The 7212-nt window shown below is 34.5% G+C and overlaps 1 long non-coding RNA gene across 1 annotated transcript; it reads left to right on the top strand.

Annotated features, from left to right (window-relative positions):
- Nucleotides 1-949: 949 nt before the first annotated feature.
- On the top strand, nt 950-6670 carry LOC141559822 (uncharacterized). Its single transcript, XR_012487574.1, has 3 exons — nt 950-1142; nt 3149-3392; nt 6575-6670. It is a non-coding gene; the product is annotated as an uncharacterized LOC141559822 (long non-coding RNA).
- The last annotated feature ends 542 nt before the right edge of the window (nt 6671-7212 follow it).

Genomic DNA, 7212 nt, shown 5'->3' with positions numbered 1-7212 from the left:
CAGTGATTTCATTAATATAAAAAAAAAATTTATCTGGAGAGGAAACTCTTTCTGCTAAAGTTGATTAGCACCTTCTCTGCAAGCTAAAGTCTTAACCAGGATGCCTAGGGCACTGAAAGATCGAACAATTTGCTTAGAGTCATCAGACTGATATGTATCATGAATGAGATTTGATCTCATACCTGGTCCACTCTTCTAAGGGACATTTTGTAAAGAGTAGCAAGAATGCTACTTTGCCCTGTTTCCTGAATGGGAATATTCAGATTCAATATTCTTTCCTACCCTAATCCCCCAAAAATACATTTTGATCCTTAGGTATAAGCTTTATAGGGTTCCTTTAGAACAAAAAATAATAATAATAATTTTTTTACTGAGTCCTTGACATCACAAAAGGATATTTTATCAATAGAAATGAATATTAAAGAAAACGCATTACCATGTGCATTGAGGCTGTACTCTAAAAACCATTGGTACTTTCCATCTGATTTGAAGCTATAATCATTTTTTGCCTGTTATCTCCCCTTTAGAATGTTCCTTAAGCATAGAGACTGTCTTGCTTTCCATTTGTAACTCTAGTATTTGATACAGAATTTTTGTACATGGTAAATAAATGATGATTTTTCATTCATCCATCTATTCAATTATTTAATTATAGTTCTCCAGCTACCCTAAATAAATCTCTTATAATCCAATCCCCCAACTTTTAATTTAGCCCAAAGATAGGAGAACCCCCAGGAATGATTCAACCCAAACTGAGAATTTGAGTTTGGCAACACAGTATCATGTAAAGGTGAGGATAAATCCATCAGAGAGACTTTTGATCAGAATAATAGCTCCCCTCCTCCCCCTTAGGGCCAAAAGGTTTTGGTTTCATTTCAGCACTATGTCTGCTCCTAAAATTTTATAAAACTTTTGAGATGAAATCATCCCAGACTTCCTGCATGCTGCTGTTTCCTGTGAATGAGAGGCTATTTGGCACCACACGCCTGTGCTGAATAATTTCAGAAAGCATTGAAGTTTGATGGACGAAGGCATTAAAATGATAGTAATTAGTACCAGGCCCTTTGCTGGAAATGCTGAGCTCCAGGAAATTGCAGGGCTGTATGTGCTGAACTTATACTATAGGCTACTTCCAAGATAAGGTCAGTACTGCTAAATTCAGTGCTATCTTTTTGATGCTATTGCAGAGATTTATTATAGTGGATAAGGGAATGGGAGAGATGGATCTGATATATTGAAAATGTATCTAAAAAATGAATATGAAAAAAACTTAGAATCTTGCTTTGAAAACTATTTTAATCTAGGCCCATTTTTAGATGTGGAGTAAGAATATAGGTACAAACCCACAAAGGGAGGACATCTGAGAAACCAAACCACTGAAAAACCTTGTCAGGGAAATTCAACTGAAAGATCCTAGAACTGACATGTTCATTGGCAACCTTATCCAAGCAGTCTCATGACCAAAGCTAGACTGAGACAGAGAACAAAAGCCCTGCCTTGAGAGGTGCAAGCAAGAAGATTACAGGTCTTATAGTCAATTTGAGATCAATTATGATTTATCACTCAAGCCACAAAATGTCCTAAAACCACCGAATTGTAGAGTCCCTCCCCTTATGAGTTTCCCTAAGGAGATTACTATCTATTGCTATACTGTGTTGCTGGTCTATCAACATGAAATAGTACTGACACGTACTGACAATTGACATGAAATTATTAACAACTGACATGAGATAGTATTTCAAGATGATGAAACTAAAAACATAACACATCATCTAATATGTGTTTGAATTTTGTCTTTTTGAAACTAGGAAATGAAAGATATTAGAGCATACTAGAAGGTGGGAAGAGAGAAAATCTAGAAAGTCAAGAGATTGATGCTAAAGGAATAACAATAGCATTTGTGTAGCTCTTTAGGGCTTGTAAGGGAAGATAAGTGATAGAAGATAAAATATCCTTATTTTACAGGTGAGAAAGTAAGATAAAAAAGAAACTTATCCACAACTAATAACAATAATAATAATAATAGCTAACTTTATATAGAACGTCCTATGGGCCAGGCTTAGTACCAAAGACCTTACATCTCATCTCATTTGCTCTTCATAACAATCCTGTGAAGTAGGTGCTGTTATTAAACTTGTTTTCCAGATGAGGAAACTGAGAAAAGAGATTAAATGACTTTCCCAAAATCATTCAGACAGTAAGTATCTAAGGTAACATTTGAATTCCAGGCTTTTCTGATTCCAGGTCCAGTTCTCTATCTACTGAAATACCTAGTGACCAGAAAATCACTGATTAGTTATTCTATCTAGTCAGTAAGTAATATTTCGGAGCAACATTTCTATAAGTCATGTAACATTGCCCCTGACCCTATGACATTTTATATTTTTCTCAATTTATTTGTGCTACTTAAGGATACCAGTGGATGCAATTGTATGTATATGTATGTGTTTTGAAGATACCAGTGTCTTTTCCAGAAACCCACTGTCAACACCCAAGACAATATGAAGGCATGTTATCAGATATAAATAAATGACAAATAGTGAAATTTCAGACACCAATGATAAAGATCTTTTGAAGTGGCAGGAATACTTCCCATGTCTCAATTCACAGTAATAGAGAGTACCTTCTACTCTGCCTATAGATAAGACCAGAATTCCCAACATAAGCAAAATGTGTACAGGTATATTCTAAGACATGAAGCCTTTTAAACTCATGTGTATATTGGATTTTTCTCTTCCAGAGTCATCAAAGTCCAGTAGCATGGAAGGTCCACGAAGTTCAATTAATATCAATCAATTAATAATGTCTTAGAGAGGTATTGCCCAAAATGCAGTGAATTATCTTGGCATTTTCAATGTCTGACCAAGCTCTAAGTGCTTCACAGTGCCATCTTCAATGTTCATAATCCACCTATACTATATAATACTATATATATATATATATATATATATATATATATATATATATATATATATATATATATATATATATATATATATATATATATATATATATATATGTCTTCATATGTTTAAGATGAGCACCCTCCTAATTCCTCCATGGTTTGAGATCTATTAGTTACTCTCAACTGGTTTAGCCCATCTACCTAGCAATTTTTACCAGAATGTGTCTACTATGTGTGCTACAGTTTCTTGGAGCCACAGGAGAGAGTTGGATAATGAGTGGACATCAAAGGCAGATACCAAAGATGAGTGAGCAGCCCTAAAAAAGATTCAGCAGTCCTCATATGAGAGATACTGGTCCATTCTGAACACCCCATGAACCCAAGACAAGATACCCAAAGTCCAAGGTATTCTACAAAACTTCCCACTGCTTTCAACCTTCAGATTGAGTCCTTCATTGAGGAGCTACCATTTTCCCTATGAGAAAAGGTGAGAATTCTGTCATTCTTTCTTTACCTTAGGACTTAGAAGCTAAAATTCATAACTTTCAATATGGGTCTAGGTCTGCCAAACACTCAATCATCAGAATAAAAGAAAATAGAAGAAGAATCTGTCAGTCCCCAAGTTTTAGCTATGTAAAGCTTTTTTCGCCAGAAGGACAGAAACAGCTTCATGGCCAAACCCTCTCGGAACATCCAATACATGGGCAAGCAAAGAGAAATTGCAGGCGTTCATTATACCTTTGAACGCTACTCCTCCTTACAAAGAATAACATCATTGTACCCAACCTTGTGACTTAAGGTTAGAAAATCCCCTTTAATTTATCAATTATCAATGCTATATCACCATGTACACCTTCAAAATTCTTTTAATCTCTGGCTTCTAACAAATTGCCAAGGGTGATCTGAGTTTAAGATTTTTGAGTTTTCAATATTCTTTTATCTCTCATACAAATAAAAAGGGAGAACAGAAGGCAAGGGAGGGAAAAGTAAAATAGACACATAAGGAAGCATAGTTCTCCCTCCCCAATCCTAATCTTTGCTCCAAATTCCTACTTTGTAATATTTATGTGGCTGGCTATTAGCTTAATAGATATGAGCTAATTTTATGGCTGAAATGCATTTTGTTTATTTCTGAAACCATTTCAAGAGTCATATATTGCTCAGATTATAAGATATAGTTAGATGGGAGACCCATGGAGTTCATCAATTAAGAGGCCATGTCTTAGACAGGCATTGCAGATGATTAATAAGAGAGGGCCTGAATGAAATAGGAGGAGGACAGAAAACTAGAATTTCATTTGTGGAATTGTGCAGAAAGAAAAGGAACTTTCATTGATCCTAAATTTTATTAGCAAACACACATTCACAGATACATATACCACATTGGTGTAATTGTGTACATTCTTCTAGTGACACAATATTATATCAAGCTATGGAATCTCATGAGCTTTGGGAAATAAGGATTCCAGGTGATCTAAAATATATGATGGATATACATAGGCTGTAGTATATTACCAATGAAAAATGGTTTTAAAAAAAGGCATCATCAAAACTATGAACAAATAGAAAAAGGTGTCTAACTAATCATGAAGCAAGAGCAAAAGATCATAGATTGACAATCCATGCAGTGCCTTGCTAGTCACAAAATGTCAGAAACAACTACTATATCGAAGTGACCTTCTATAGATAATTTACGTAAGGGCCTGGACAAGAATAATTTGGAATAAGAATACCTGAGCAGGCAGCAATGCCCTATGGTGGAATCATGAGTTTACCTAATCTGAAAATTTTCTGAGTTACAAAAATTCTTCTTCTATACAACAGTTCTTTGAATATTTGAAAATGACTATCATATTGCCCTGCCCAAACCTCACATGCATTTTTAATCTCTTTTCCTGGATAAAAATCCCAAATTCCTTCAACTATTCCTTATGGTTTTCAGGAACTTCCCCATACAAGTAATTGCTTAAAATGTTAGATAGGCCAGGCCAAGAACAAAGTCCCACAATCAGGGATCTCCTTCCAGATTAACATTGATCCATTAATCATCATTCTTTGAATATGATTATTCAATGAGCTATAATCAAGTCAAGTCAACTAGCATTATTAAGAATCTACCTGCCTAAGAAATAAGAATAGTGAATAGGTGTATTGACTACCAAGGAATATGTAGGAAAGTGCTATCTGCATCCAGAGAAAGAACTAATAAATGGAAGTGTGTGTAGAATGATTTTGCATATATATATTATAATATATAAATATTTGAATCTAATGGTAGCCATCTCAAGAGTAGGGGAGGAGAAAAAAAAAGAAATTTATATGATAACATTATCTATTTAAAAGGAAAAGCAAGTTGTATAAAAAAGATTTGCATTATTATGTTAAGTCAAAGTCCATCTTTTTTCAGTTTTCCCCCACTGGTCCTAATACTTTCCCCTAATATCCCCCCTCCGTATGATAGACCTTCAAAAAATTGAACTGCCAACTTGTTCACCCTGAACCTTCTTCCTTTAGACTAAACCTTTCCAATCCCAATGTATGGAATCTTTTTCATTCCCTTCTATAATCTGGATAGACTATCTTGTCAGTCTCCATCCTAACATGAGAAGCCACAATATTCCAGATATCATCTGAGCAGGGCAGAATAGTATTACTTTCCTAGCTCTGGGATGCTGTTACTCTTATAGTTCAGTCTAAAATCCATTAGTTTAGCTTATTAGCTATGGCAATTTACACTGGTAACTTATGTTGAGTTAAAACCTGAGATGTTTACACTTCTAGACAATATCTCTCTTATCTTGTTCTTAAATTATCATTGTTTCTTTAAAAGTTCTTTACATTTAGCTACATTAAATTAAATCACCTTAGAGACAGTCCAATGGTCTAGTCCATGGACATTACTTTGTACCCTGATTCTTTTCTTCTGAGTATAAATTGAATAAACTTGTCATCTTTGTCTTTCTCCAAGGCACCAATAAAAATGTTGACTAGAACAAGGCCCAAGACAAAACCCAAGTGTACTAACTTTGCAGTCTTAGTCAAAAAGAAAACTAAGGATAATATGGAAGAATTTATCTTTAATGAACCCTTACTAATATCTTGTAAGAACTTTTCAAAGTTTTCACAAACTAAATGTTTAATCATCTCTTCTAGAATTTTGCTGGGGTTAACCTCAAGCTACAAACATATAGATTCTGGAATTTCCCCATTCTGAAAATGAAAATGAAATTAATATATTCATGTGAAATTGGAAGCTAAGTTGTTTACAACTTCAGTGTTTTCCACTTTAGGCTTTAGCATTTTCAACAATTTTTGTTATAGCATAGGCACAGTAAAATAATATTGCTTTCCTCTTTTACAATATTACTAATGTGGAAATATGTCTAACATAATTGTATATATATAATCTATATCAGACTGTTTGCTGTCTTGGGGAGAGTGGAAGAGAGAAAGAGAGAAAACTCAGGTTTTGAAACTCAAAATCTTATAAAAGTGAATGTTGAAAAATTATATTAATATCACAAATCATGTTCCAATCCATAATCCATAAAGTGTTCTCTGATAAGTCTTTTTCAGGCTTCTTTCTGATTTTTGATGAAGTTTTTTTAATATATAACTTAAATATAAGATTGTCAAAATTAAGTTCATGTACTATATAAATCTTTTTAGAAGAGTTGTGCTATAAATGAGATGAAGATTGACATTAAGGGCTGAAGTGTCCATCGGGATTAAGCCTAAGCCTCTTCTGGATGAATATCACTTCCTCACCAGGTGTATAATGCTCTGCTCTTTCTCCTTTCCTGTCTTTCCTTCCCCCACCTCCACCCTACAAGATGCCCATGACACTTCCACCACCAAGCCTTCCCTAACCCCAAAGTAAACCATTTCTTCCTAAAATGGCTCTATGTTTTGCCCCACTCTAATACACCAAGCATAGCATTATATGTATTTTTCTGCCTGTCTTATCTCTAGGATACCTTCTTATCTCAACTGTGTATCTCCCTCAGTACCTAGAACAATAAATACTTATCAAGTATTTCTTGAATTTTGAAAAGCACACTCAGTATGATAGAGGGGTACTGGGATAAAGGAGAGCAGAGTGGTAGAAACAGAAAGAATACTTCATTTGGAGCCAGATGAGTTAGGTTGGAATACTAGCTCAGATATTTCCTTTGGGAAAATCATTTATCTTCTCTCTCTTGATCTCATTTTCCTCATTTGCAAAAAGAAGGGGTAGGAACAGATGATCACTCTAAATTCCATATATTATGAATTAGTCAAACTGAGCCTCCATCCTAAATTTCCTG

Source organism: Sminthopsis crassicaudata, chromosome 3 (assembly GCF_048593235.1).
Source record: "Sminthopsis crassicaudata isolate SCR6 chromosome 3, ASM4859323v1, whole genome shotgun sequence".
Lineage (NCBI taxonomy): Eukaryota > Metazoa > Chordata > Mammalia > Dasyuromorphia > Dasyuridae > Sminthopsis > Sminthopsis crassicaudata.
Note: the sequence above shows the minus strand (reverse complement) of the source record. Positions and strands in the feature narration are given on the sequence as shown.